We start from the raw sequence: 14,733 nt of genomic DNA, 5'->3' as shown, positions 1-14,733 counted from the left end.
TTCTTGGCTGCTACCTTGCGCCTAGGTTGCCCGCTTATCAGCTACAATGACACTGTAAGTTCTATCACAGCAAACCATTCCTAACATCCCAACCAGCGTGTCTGAGGATATCAATGTCATTCTGGTCACAAAGCCTATGTAACCCTGCACTGCCTCATTTGTGGTCTTGCCGTGGACTCCCAAAGCCAACCGGCCTACCGATCTTTGGTTAACTTCCAACCCCAACAAGATCTCTCATTTTGTAGGACTGTAGCCTTAGCCCTCGGCTAGCAGCACCCTCTCGTAGCCGTGCTGAGAGGGTGCTGCGCTTTGAACCAGAGTTCAAAGGGGGTCAGGTTAATGTTAGCGAGCGTCTAGACAATCCTACGCTCGCTGGACTTTACGCTGGAATGTCAATACCGTCGTTGCATAAATTCACAAGAATACAAAATAAACTAATTAGGCTGACAGCTTGTCGTTAAGTGCAATAATAACTTGGCGGGACGGAGTAGATGGTAGGGTCAGCGGCGAGACAAGTTGCTAATATCTTCAATGACTGACTGATTAGCGCCAACTCAAGTTCATTGCTCCAAACGAAAAGCTTTTCTGGTGCTTTATTCAGCTTCGTAATAGGTGTATTTAAAAAACGTATCAATATAAAAATAATGTCTGCTTCACCATAAAGATATATTTTTACAGATCTCTCTATGTTGTGCTAACAGTGGAGGTTCATACTCACACAACGCCTACCATGGTAGACGCACAATTAATAGGTGAGTAATGAACTGTCGCAAGAACATTAAGCTTTCATACCTATTTTGCGAAAAATTCCGCAACACAATGCATAAAAGCCATGGAAAGAAAGTGCTATTTACTTGATGGATTTACATGAAACACAGCGCTGACCACGAAAGGAGAGCTCGAGCAAGGGATGTTGCTTTTCTTTTTCGAAGCAATGGTTGTCCTAGTTCTTCCTAACTTTGACGTCACACTGACGCCTGTGGAAGAATCATTTTCGTGGTTCGTCAAACGCAGTAATTGGGAAATTCGTGACATGATTTATGCCATGGTACGGGAACGAAGGTACGTGATGTGGCAGCAGATGAATTTTAGGATCATATAGGCATTATCGCGTAGGTTGCGCCAGCGATTTGATGTAAGGCGCCATAAGGAGCCTTGTAGCAGGGACGGAGCTTCATAAGGAGCAGAGAGAAGTATGGAGGTTAACTAGGAGCTAGGAAAATTTCGGAACCCTGTTTTTCTGCCTGTTTGAATCTGTAATATGAAACGTTTGCAAAATTTCGCAATGCTTTCGGGCTTCTAAAGCAACTGGTGCTTTTAAATTTGGTGAGAATGGCGGCCATGCTATGGCTGATACATTTTTTGAAACTTAGAGCTGTTTACGGTATTTATGTGCCTTTAGAATAGTTACTAATTTATTGTTTCTAACTTTTTAATGCGTTATACAAGGCACGTCCTTTCCCATTTACCTGGTTGAACTAAACAAGACGCGTTATGCGTTTTTTTTAAGTAGGGAGCATGTTGTGGATGGTTCATTGCACGTTCGTGTACCTGTATCGATGTCGTATTGCGCCAATTTGTGCGTGAGCTCTGCGTGTGTCAAATCTGTGCGTGAGTTTTACAGTATATATTAAGTTGTTCTTTACTACTTGTGCGTTGGGTAAGCTTTTGTTGACGTTGACACTAAACTTGTATTCATTAGTGAACGGCACTTTTCTCTGTAGATACGTAGCACACATGGGCGCCCATTCGAAGTTGCAACCGCATGAAGCCACCAAGCTCCTTCTACTCGGCGGTCAGCTCACGGACTGAGGTCAGAATAATGTGAGCATCATAGTCGAAAAGTCTGTGATGGCGATGGTGAGTGAAGGCGGACATCATGACGCGAAAGCCAAGGATGGCGACTCAGACGAAAGGAGACCACACGAGATTGTGTTTGTCATCTTGTCACCGACCTTGCGACAAAGGGCCAAAATGTCCTGAACATGTAGGCGATGTACGATTCGGTAGCAGTCTGCACACGAGTGGATTGTTTCGCGGCGCACTTTTTGATCTGGCTGATCAAAAAGATTCCGAAGCTTCTGCTTGCAAAGGTCCCAGCTTGTGAGCTCCGCTTCGTGCATCTCGTACCACACATGTGATGTGCCTGGCAGGTAGAATACACGGTTTACAAGCATCAATGTCGGGTCCCAGTGGTTGGAAGCATTTACGCGTTCATACGAGTTCAACCAGTCTTCTGCATTGCCATTGCCAGTTCCTGTAAACATACAGGCGTCACGAACTTGCGTCAAGATGACTGATGGTGTTGTAGTCGGCGAACCAAAAGCAGATGACTCAGGTTGACTATTCAGTAGTCCAGTCTGTGTCGTCATTGCGTTGGGTCGCACGAGGAGTCCACTGCGGACTTCTGTCATGCCGTGGCATGTCCCAAATGTAACAAGGAAGACGAGAGGCGAAATGTGTATTTGCAGTAGTCTATGTACAACAGGCGATATGGCGAAATCCACCCGCGAGCTGAGGCGCGCGTTCATCGTCTTCTTTTGGCTGCCTCCTCATGTGCGTGCTTGGGTAACGGTCCCGTGACAATATCACTCTGGAGAAGAGTCATATTTTGATCTAACACTGTAACGACATAACCGTCCTATCGCCGTGCCGGCGAGGTCCAGCGTGAAGTTTGCGTTGCTGGTGCTTTAGCTGTGCTGCTAGTGTTTCGTTGACTCCTTCTTAAAAGTAGATTTTATTGCAGGTTAAGATGTTGCCGCCGAAATAATAATGTCACCGGATGGGTAAACTAATTATTTAATTTGTGCATCTTACTGCCATGCAATTTACGGAGTGCCTATATAAACAATCAAATCTTCTTGTGCGCACAAGCTGTGGAACATCCGAATGACATGAAACTTGTACGTAGGTATCGAGCTAACTAATCACCGCTGCTGTAGAAATTCCCAATGCGGCCGTTAAGCATGCTGGCAAGTTGGTTTTTTCTTGGTCCTCTGTACAGCATTTTTTTCCTTAAGCGTTTGTATAGGTGCGCTTGTCCGTGCAGCCTCTGTGACAATCTCCTGCCTATCCGTCTCACGGCGCTATGAATAGTGTCAACCTCAGAACTCTCTCGTGGGCGGTCGCAGCAGAAGAAAGAGCTCCGTGACGAGTTGCAGTGTCCTGTGCACGGGATTTCTCCAGCCTTCGGCCAGCGTTTCACTGAACCAGGGTTCTGGTGCTCCTATGAGCCCCGATGTCATCTTGTTGTTTGGGACCAATGAAGCACGAGAGCAGGCGAGTAGGAGATGGCGCTGTGACCCGGTGGCAGGAAGGAAAGAAAGAAATTAAGAAAGGAGATATAGGAAGAAAGAAGGAAGGTAAGGAATAAATGTAGTGTGGTTCATACGCGCGTTGGATATGTGGGTATGAGCCACCGAGAGCAGGAGCGGGAGAGATCTCACAGGATGCTGACGCTGCCGTGCAGTGTGCCGCGGCTATGAACGCTGTGGCTCATGCGCTAGTCTATGACGATGGGGCGGAATTGGCGCAGAAAACGCACTACTTGGCCGTCGCGCCGCATGATAACAAGACGCCGGTGTCCTTGCTCTCTGACAAACATGCAGAAGACGCTCAATATATTCAATATAGATAATTTATAAATTCACTACAGCAATATAAAAACGGGGTGAAGATTCTTCAGGACCTAAATAAATGTTACCACCACCACTACAGCAATATTCAGTACAGCAGACCCACCATAGTCACAGCTTCGCTGGCTTCCATCTTCACAGTAATGGAAGCGCTCTGAATTTTTTTATATAGCATATGAATAAGATTTGAATAATCAGGCCTAATCAATGTTAATTATGTGTACGTAAGAATACTTAAGCGTTACGTCAATTTATTACCATTATATTCATTCAGTTTGTTAGTATTAACTAAGGATAAATAACACTGCTTATGGATTATTTAAATTATATACAATGACGCTAATTAAGCCTGAATAGTACTACTCAAGACTAATGAAGGGTAAGGAAGTCTAATGCAGATTATTTACGATTAATTAAGCATAATGATGAATGTTTGAACTTGAATGAGAATATTGAGGCCAATTAAAATAATTTAGCATAGGTCACGTAGACTAATCACGAGTAATAATTATAAGTTAACTCCGTCTAACCAACAATACATAAGGCTACCTAAGATAAATTAGCATAGGTCACGTAGACTAATCACGAGTAATAATTATTTGTTAACTCAGTCTAACTAACAATACATAAGGCTACCTAAGATAAAGCCCAACTTCTATTGATTACAATTAAATTGATTAAGCCTCTTCAGGAATTATTAAGGGTAGTTAAGATGACCTAAACCTTATTAAGATTATTTACGATTACATTACTCAAGCCGAATCAAGATTAATAAGCGTAATGAAGATTATTTCAAATTTCACTACTTAACCCTAATTCAGATTAATTACGATTACACCCACCGTGGTGGCTCAGTCAGCTGAGGCGTTGCGCTGCTGAGCACGAGATCGTGGAATCGAATCCCGGCCGCGGCGGCCGCATTTCGATGGAGGCGAAATGCAGAAACGCCCGTGTGATTGCGTTGTAGTGCACTTTAAAGAACCCCAGGTGGTCAAAATTAATCCGCAGCCCTCCACTACGGTGTGCCTCATAATCAGAACTGGTTTTGGCACGTAAAACCCCCGAAAGAAGAAGAAGAATTACGATTATGTTAATTTCACCCCATAAGATTAATACCGACTAATCAGCTTCATCAATGAGGTAGTCGCAACCGGCCATTTCAGCACATTGCGTCATCCTCGACACCGTGCGCCGCGGTGTGCGTAACTCGGTCACTCAATCAATCATTCATTGAAAAAGTGCAAGATAAGCCACTGCCAATCATGCTTACGCATTATCGGACAACTCCCACTAGGCAGTATGCAGTAATTTTCTCATTACTGGATTTTCTTATGACAAAAATTTGATATTTTTTTATGTTTGCAATTTTACATGTTGAAATTGCAATGTACCATTTATGAGGAAAAAAATGTAGTAATTCGGTTCTGACCGAAATTTTCCATTGAAACCATATGCCGGCATTAGTAGTGAAAGAGATGGCTGCGTCGAGGTGCCGCACTGGGTGGCGCGCATTCTGGCTACACAACTGCCCGAAATGGCTGTCCATGCCTGATTTAGCACTATAGCAATGAAACTCGTTATTTGTATTGATATAAAATGGAGGTGGGCGAATATAAACATTGAGAAATAGAAATCAAGAGAGAACCGCAAATATGGCGTATCAAATCGTATATTGAGCAGTCAAACGCAGACGCATATACTGCAGCAGGAATAATTATTTCGGTATAATTACGTACCATGCCTTTACTCACTAATGCAAAAAGAGCTAACTACAAGAAATATACGATTATTTTAACCACGAGGTCACTAATTATCATTTAAACAAGCTGCACTAATAGTCACTCAACATTTATAGAGCCCAGAAAAACCAACTTTACGAGAGATGAATGGCTACTTTGAGGCTAGCTTTCCGAAAATTCTGAATAAATTGTCGCCGAAAAAAGATCCGAAGCTGTAGGAAAAGGGAAAAAAAGTGGAGGACGCTTAAGCTTCGGCTTTAAGAGTCGAACGCGATAGCGTTATAGGGACCCGTTCGCATCGCATCGTTCGCATACGGCAAGTAGGCTTCATTCACTGCCACACTGAACGTGGGAAAGCCAGCTTACAAAGACCTAGCTTACACCGATCCCCTTTTAAAGTCGGCTTCAATTTTAAACAGAAATGCATTGCAGAAAAGACGTTTTTTTAGGGGCAATATAAGTGGTCTTATATTAAAATGTGAAGGCCCTAGCACGTTTTTTTATTATTTTATTAATTGTTTGCTATTGCCCTGACGCGCGCGCGCGTCCAGATCGAATTAGCAGGTGAAGTCCCAATTTCACATGCCTTAGTAGGCTCTCTAATCTGCCTTAAGAAGCCTACATGCAACGCCGTTTTAAAAGGGGGCTTGCATGTAGGCTCCCTAATCTGCCTAGGATGCGAGCGCCATCTGGATATCATTTTCGCAAGTACCGAACGCGCGGCTGTAGGTCTGCTAGAAATGCTGGAAAAGGGGTTTGTGTTTGAGTTTCCTCGTAGCAGAATTAGGCCTTCTCGTACATTCAAATTACAATTCAATGCCGATTGGTAAATAATCCGACGGCGAATCCGACGCCGAATGGTAAAGTCGTACTTCACCATTTTTCTGACAGATTTCACTGAGAAATTCAATTTTTCTTCACCAAAACCTAGCACCACATGGAGGGCCTGCGCGGCCGGGGTCGGTTGGGGTGGTTGTGGATGATTTTCTCCGCCACCCGCCGACATCGCACGCCGACGCCGGTTGCCGACGCCGGATTTTCTGCGACACGGGGCCTTAAAACTGCTTATCCCTTTATCTGGCCAGATGCAAATGCCTTGGCCTAGAATCCTTTCTATTACTTTGTTTCTTCGTCATGACGCATAAAATACGTACTAAATGCAATATAAACATTTCTCTAAAAAAAGCCTGCAGATCCCACACCCTGTGGGAATCGATGTTATGTGAAGCAATGTGCTCCCCGAACATTGCTTCGCATAACAATAACGAAACAACCATGAGAGAACCAAGACATAGCGGCTGTTTCACTACGTATGTCATCACGACGTATGTCATAACCTATCATTTATGTTCGTCATACACTTGTGTCATACAATGCCAATTTTGGTACCTCCCAAGTCAACGAAACAACCAGCAGTTTCATGACCTACATGACACGCATCTCATGACCTATCATTTATGTTCTTCATAGATTGTTGTCATACTATGCCAATTTTGGTACCTACCAAGTTAGCGAAATGACCATGAGAGCCCCAAGGCGTAGGCGGCTATTTTATGACCTGATATACATGTCATGATATTCATGTCATGATGTATCATTTATGTTCATCATACATTCTTGTCATACTCTGCCAATTTTGGCACATACCAAGTTAATGGAACGACCATAAGAGCACCAAGACGTAGGTGGCTAGATAGATAGATAGATAGATAGATATATAGATAGATAGATAGATAGATAGATAGATAGATAGATAGATAGATAGATAGATAGATAGATAGATAGATAGATAGATAGATAGATAGATAGATAGATAGATAGATAGATAGATACTGTCAAAGTGGGAAATGTTCACCAAGAAATGCTTCGCATTTAAAAATGCGGGGATCCCACACACTGTGGGAACCGATGTAAGCGAAGGTTTGTATGCTGCTTGCTTTTATTTACGACAATTAGTGTTCTGATTGGTGCTTCTGGTCGTGGTGCTCACCACGCTCCTCGTCTTCATGGGCGCCACACATTGTTGTTCCGCTTCTCTCTTCTGGTCCTAGTGCTCACGACCTCATCGTCTTTCATAGCCACAACGCGTCGTTCCCTTGCCTCATGTCTTCGAGCCAGCATACATTCGCGGTCTTCACCACGTTTCACTGCGTAGAGAAGACGCTCCTCTGCCGCGCGACGCTTCTTTCGGGTCTGGGTGCCCTCGACACTAAGTGCACGCTTCGGAGCCATTTTAGATGCGAAGCAGCTTATGGTCGGGGTGATATCACTCCCTCCGTCCCTCCATTCAACCATCCCTCCATCCGCCGTGCGTCCACACCCCTACTGCGCATGCGCATCCTCCTCCCCCTCCTCTCCTTGTCTCACCCCTCTCCTCTCGGCATTCATGCGCATCTTCATCCCCCTCATCTCCTCTCGGCATTCCTCCTCTCCTCTCCGACGCTCCTCTTGACTCTCCGGATTGCGCAACGAATGCGGCTCCTACGGCTCGGCCTGCGGCTTGGTTTGCGGCTCCGCGCGCGATAATGCGAAGCAGCTTAGGTTAGAGGCGCGACGGTAGGCGCCCCAGAGGCACCGGCAACAGTCACCAACGCCGCGTGCGTTCGGTGCGAACGCGGGCAAAACGCCGACGGCGTCGACAACAGTTCGCGCGTTGCTGGTGCTGCTGCATGTCCAAGTTTATACAGCTGATAAAACTACCTTGAGTCGACCCTATCGCTGCTTCGCCGTAGGATTCCCCTACGGGAAGATGGTGCAATTTTTTTCTTGAACGTGTGTACGCGCTCTTCTGAATACGTGGCCAGCACGCTGTGGAGACTCTAGCTCCAAGCGCTCGCTTCAGGCTATAGATGATTGTTATATTTACACTATCACGGCACGCGACATCATATCAGCTCCTGTTTTTTTTTTTTTTTTTTGTCGCATAGGAAAGCAAGCACAGCTCATGCCAAACGCACAAACTGTGAAACGCTGCCGCAGCAGCGCCGGCCGCGATGCGCGGAGGCGAGCGCCGTCTGGTGGTGTTGCAAGAAACCCAGCAGCGCGTGCGAGCAAGTTCACAGCAGCAGCAACAGCAGCGCTCGGAAATTCGGTAGAAGAGGCAAAGAAAGCTTCGCTTTGAAACCAAGCGAGATGCTATAGGTAGCCAGTATTGTTCAGCTGCAGATAGAGGTACATGTATGGTACAAGACGTATCTTTTACTTGCTTATGAAAGTCAGAGGCACACCATTTTTTAGAGTTTTACTAATGAAATGGAACAAAAAATTCAGAGCCCTTTCACTATGTGAAGATGGAAGACCAGTGAAGCTGTGTGTGTTGTTTAATTATATTATAACTTTTTCATAATTTGTTGGTTATGTTAAATGGTTAAAAGGACGCAACGCATAACTTCGTTGGGTCGCCGCGTACCGTATGCTGTATGTGCGAGTGAAAGCGAGTTTAGGCGACTAGATTCACACCACCCTGCACCATCGGACGCAGCACGTTGGGCCGTTGCGCGTGCGGCTTCTTGTGCTTTTTCACCCATTCGCGCTGTTGAGTGCGCGCATTCCTTGAAGGCGCACTCTTCCTCTTCGAAGCGAGCGACACTGGTCTTACCCTTACCGAGTCCAAGGTATGATGTCATGACGTCAGGTAAGATCATGGTATCGCTAGGGAAATGGCTATGTCAAACGATAATGCGACACAGCTATTGGTTGGTAGAATATTACGTTTTATCACGAACGTTTCGACACGCATCGTCATATACTAGCGTTTCGGCAACAGCGTTCATCGCTCCGGCGCATTGTTTTTGTCTCTTTGGGTCCCACGTGTGACAAGGGTAGTTCAAGGGCGCGTACAGGTCCCCTAGCAGACAGGGGTATGTGCCATAGAGCTGGGACCCTTTCTGCACTATCACCACGATCGGCCCTCTTTGTTGTTCTACGCGTCTTCTTGTCCGCGGACGCGATCTACCAGAACCTAGCCATATACAGCTTCAATGTAAACAGTTTGTAATCTTGAAGCAAAGAAACACATTGTACCTTGAATATTTGAGGCCAGCAGCACCTGTATGCCACACACCACAGTGGCCTCTGGGATAAATACCGCCTTGTGGGAATTGATCGATTACTTTCCCGCCCAAGCTGGACAACCTGTCACAATTTTTTCGCACATTTAGGCATTTAGAAAATTTCGCTCGAGTGGGCACAAATTTAGGAACTTTGCGTATTATTCGAAATATAATTGAATAAACTGTCGAAACGAAAATTCGGGAAACTAGGAAAGTGTTTTTTCAGGCGATCGAAAATCAGGCGATCTCCGCCTGATTTTCATTCGACGGCTACGAAATTTTGACGTCAGGTGAACGAATGTATTCAGAAATAAATAGGACTACTTTGTTTCGTGCCAACATATACAGGTGCGATTAGTGACGCCCTAACTCTTCTCTTAAGACATTTGAAATTTGTAAACGTAAATTTTCTTTACCTAGTTCCAGTAATCCGAGGCAACCCTGTATCAAGTACCAATGACAAATTTATGACACTGGGCCTGTACAAGTTTCCAGTCCTTTACAGCGACAGCATGTGTCTTATACTGGGTTACAATAAAGGTAAGAGTCCAGCCTGCTAATTATCTTTATAAGTTTAAAATTGTTTCTGTTAACTTTACATTTTGATATTTGTTACGCGTCGCCATGCGCCTATGAACAGTTGCATTTGTTATAAAGCAGCTCTGAGGACAATCACCTGTCACATTTGGCTAATTGTATCGACTGCTCCTCTCAAGGCAACCGATAGAGGGTATTTTGTTTAAGCAAGCTCAAGGACTACCGATTGGCACAAGTTCTTTCGCTTTTCCGCAGAGTGATGTAACTTGTACGCGAGAGAAAATGCGTCGGCTATCAAGGCATGTCACAGGAACACCTCAGTCAGTTTAGCCTTATTAGCTTAGGGCTTTCAACTTTCGAGTTACCTCCCCTTTGTCTGTACTGAACAATATTCTACTCTTTTTCATGAAACCTTCATATTACTACAAAGATTATTGTGATTGTCGACACATTGTTTTCAATAAAATCTGGGATAATTTTCAGCCTTACAGCTTTCGATTCATAATGAGTTTCAAGAAATCTTATTGCTCCTTTACCTCTGCAATTGTGACTGTCCTTACAAAACCCATCACTGCGCAATATGAAAGACGCAGCGTTCAAAAAGCAAAAAAAAATACAATTTGCACAAAAGCAAATGAAACAGCCTACGGGGAACGCAAACTCTTCTTTCTATAGCAGGCATTCTTGTGTACCTTCCTACTTTGAGCTCTTCCGCAAATGTGAATTGGTGAATGCACTCCACGCAATGAACTGACAATCAAGAACGTATCATGCTTGGCCAGCGTCTTCAATACTTTTTAACGCCTGTTAAACTACGAACCACTTTCGCATGTGAAAAGCATTGTGCAACTGCTGAAACGAGGAAGCTGGTACTTTCTATTGTTGAGGACTCGGGTAGCGTTTAGGCCGGTGATCCTTCAACCAGAGGGATGAGTACGTCGGGGAGCAGAGCGAGAGAAAAAAGGGTTTATTCTACATATTTACAGTGGCTCCAAATATGGAAGCCCACTCCATGGGAGAGCACTTTGAAGGTGTCAGCTCACTACATGTCTGAGCACATATCAGAACACGTCAGGACCCCCACTGCACTCAAGGTGTCTCCTTATAAAACATCGGTCTTCCCTAGTTGAACCCGACTAGGGAATCAGATGACCTTGATGCGGCCAATCAGAAGGGTTGTATTTTTCGCTGAACTCCGCCTCTAATGTTGCACCTTCGAAGCAAGGACGAGGCAATCCGGAAACAGAGGGTACACACTCCTTCCACGAAAGTCGGTGACTTAGTTTCTTGCCCTCCGACGGTTCTCTTGTCAGGGTCGGGAGAATGGCCGTCACGCTAATCCCCGTTTCTCTCGAGCACTCGAGCGGCCACTCACCAGACAATTTTGCGTGTATTTGCGGGCTTCTTTGACGCTCGGAAAAATACTTTTATGCTGCACGTACTGCGTAACAGAAAGCTCTATCGAGAATTTCTCATGTTTCTCTAGAATTTTCTCACAGACGCTTTTCATCTAATTATAATATATGAGAAGTTGATTATTAATTAACACTGATTATGTAATTAGACTGAATGCAAAAATAATCTGAGTGTCCCCAAGCAACGGCAAAGAAAATTACCTTGGCTTTATCCAGCTACATGGCATCGTATATACACCCTGGATATACCCCTAATATTAAAGTTACAATCGGTGTTTATTCTCATAATCACATATCTTTACTTCATTGTCTGGCCAGAAACCTATTAGTTTGTGGTCTACTGTTCTGCCAGAAAACGCAATGATTTTAGTGTTAGGCATGAATCGATGGCTAAGTTAATAATTTCTGCGTTTTTTCTTGCCTTTTTAGCAAGGAGACCCCGGATTTGCTTGATGTGGATGCCAGAAAACCGTGTCAAGTGGCCACCAATACACTGCGATTTTATCTTCTTTTTAATATGTAAAGGACTTGGGGTCCAGGTTTACCAACAGTCATGCGATCCGAAACAACAAACGGCAACATTACATGGTCATTAACTACAAGAAACTACAGTGCATATTGCCCCTATTGGAGTAAAAATAAGTATTTATGACGTCTGTGCTTTGCAACGCGTGCCAGGGCCGGTATTTTGTAGCGATGCCTTTAAAGTAATAATGCCTTTTCGCGCTTATCGCGCTTTGTCAGTGGTCAGAGCGACGGTCCGCCCGCAGTGAGCGGTGGATGATAAGACTATTCCAAAATAAGTCATAAGGCATCGCTACAAAATCGCGGCCCAGCTGTCATTTTAGTTTGTGTAAGTAAGGCAGCCAAGTAAGACGTAGTCGTCTGTGAATATGTTAACGAACACGCATCAAAAATATACTTCAATTGAATAATAAACGTAATAAGTTATAATAATAAAATGCAGCTGCATATATTTGCAAGTTTATTGTTTCCTTTCTGGAGGAAGGGGGAGGGGACTTGTTGGTTTTGCTTGGCTGAATCCATGAGCACGATACACACACGCAGACACAGCGGCGGAGTTCAATGCCACATCACTGTGCAAACACAGTAATGAATGCTACCGTCAGCACGTGTTCTGAAAATGCTCGACCTCTTTCTCACTGAAGGCTGTGAGAGGGGTACTTACCCATGCGTCACCCCGATGGGCTGTCCTAACAGCCTTCTCTTTGTCACAAGTAAGATGATCCCTGATGCCTGTATAAAATAACAATGTCACTAACCCCGTGAACGAGGTGCGGACGCCGGACCAAATTCCAAAGCCGACTGATCAGCTTCCGAAAATAATATAACGAAAGCAAGGACAATTAAGAATGGCCCCTCTGAGTGCGCCAGCGAACGCCGGTTGCTGTCCAAAGACCGAGTCAGAGCCGAGAGTTGTCAAAACACAGCAAAATATATTCTCGACACAAGGCAGTTACACACACACTTGTTCACTTAGGCTATACACAGCACAATACAAATCAGATGGGTATTAACAAACACAATAAAATAATCCACGACAAGCACTAACAGTCCAACACGTAAATTACAAAATGAATAGGAACACTAAGTGTAAAATCGTATTCACCGTGCTGGTCCTGGAGTCAGACGATCTCGGCGTAGCTCGGGCAAATCTCGAAGAAGGAACTTCTTCCGGAAATGCAAACGTTTGATGACCTCGTTGACTAGCTTGCCGGGGAATCCCCTTCTTCCGCAGACGCTCGGTCCTCACGTTACATCACTTCACCGGTGCGGACTGAACTCAGCTCCCCTGCTGATGCTCGCACGGCGGTTATATAGCTTCCACAGGCGTTCTCGAACTTTCCTATCGGAGTCGTGATCTCGTAGCATGGCCAAAGCCTGGGAATCTTCTACTCTTTTCTCGCATCTTCGACCGCCGGCGTCGGAGTGTCGTCGAGCGGGGGGGGGGGGGGGGGGGGGGGGGGCGGGGGTTGAGGACTCGTCTTGTTGGCGCGCGCTCACGCTGTAGTAATCTGTTTTGACTCGCTGGGTGAGAAGGTGCCTCGGCGCGCGTGTGTGCTCTCTCTCTCTCTCTGGTTACCGTCGCTTCGTCGATGCTCTTCTAGACGTCTAGGCGCCGTTGGTCACGTTGCTCGTTTGAGGTATATGCGCCCACCCCCTCGGGTGAAGTTGCCGTGTGGCCGGCGTGTTTCTTTCGCTGGCTTGCGTGACACGCGGCGCGCACTTGGATTACGCGCTCGAGCTTTTGTGACACTGCCACCCACTTTAAGAATATTATGCAATAATATTCAAGAAAACACAAAAGAAGCGCGCACAAAAGTCCACTACGCACGAGTCCGTAAGTCCATAAATCAGTCCACCACAAATCACACGTCACTTACGATACATCGAGTACAAACACAAGTCACACAAGTACACTTGAACGACACATTAACACATCTCTCGCGCTAAACAAGTACACTTGTACTATACAATTTACACATCCCGCATAACAGGGCAGAAATACGAAACAGCAGGCACAACAGGTATGCAAAACAATGACAAGTTAGCTTACAGAACACAAAGACTATGTTCATGATGCATAAATGAACACTCGATGCACTCAATAAAAACACTTTGCACCACACACTAATCGTCTTCGGTTTTTTAATTCCAATTTTCTGTCCTTAGTTTTTCGATGGTGGTGTTTCGCGTGGTTATGAGTCCCGGTCGATTTATTTTCAGAATGGGGCGTGGAAGGGAGCTGGAAAGGCCTTGCTTGAGCCTTCGCTCGAGCTCGGGTGACAGCTGCCGCGGTCTTCTCTTCAGCTACTAATGGCTTTCCAGGTGGCTCTTCAATCGTGGATCGTTCGATCTTCGACTCTTCTTCCAAAGGTTTTGGATCGTCTGGGGCGCGAACTCCCTCGATGTTCCCTAGAATTAGGTCATACAGTGGGCTGTCCATGGAAAGCGCAGTGGCATTCCCACTGTAATAGGGGGTCCCGACCACAATCTTCGCTTCGGCTAGCTTCCTAGCCGTACCATCGACCAGGTAAACTAAACTGGTTTCGCCCGTGAGCTCATCGTCGTTGACCAAGTCTCTTCGCGCTAACACTGTGCTACTGCCGGTATCTCGTAACACCGTTATTGGCTTCCCTGAGATTTTTCCGGCAAGTACAGGCATGCCTCTCACATGAAATTCTGCACGTTGTGTCAACACAACATTAACGACCGGAAGCGTTTTTCCGTTTCGGAGTTCTAAGAAATCGGAATTTACGTCTTCTTCTTGATGTTTTGACGGGGCATACACACAGGATGCTTGGGAAAGCTTCCTTCACTACGTTGCGCCATG

At 45.3% G+C, this 14,733-nt stretch overlaps 1 long non-coding RNA gene across 1 annotated transcript; it reads left to right on the top strand.

Annotated features, from left to right (window-relative positions):
- The first annotated feature begins 675 nt into the window (after window positions 1-675).
- LOC125944022 (uncharacterized) lies at window positions 676-12,050 on the top strand. Its single transcript, XR_007466068.1, has 3 exons — window positions 676-752; window positions 9,847-9,966; window positions 11,808-12,050. It is a non-coding gene; the product is annotated as an uncharacterized LOC125944022 (long non-coding RNA).
- Window positions 12,051-14,733: the final 2,683 nt, after the last annotated feature.

The sequence above is a fragment of the Dermacentor silvarum genome, chromosome 3, assembly GCF_013339745.2.
Source record: "Dermacentor silvarum isolate Dsil-2018 chromosome 3, BIME_Dsil_1.4, whole genome shotgun sequence".
Taxonomy (NCBI): domain Eukaryota; kingdom Metazoa; phylum Arthropoda; class Arachnida; order Ixodida; family Ixodidae; genus Dermacentor; species Dermacentor silvarum.
This window is presented reverse-complemented; position numbering and strand designations above follow the sequence as displayed.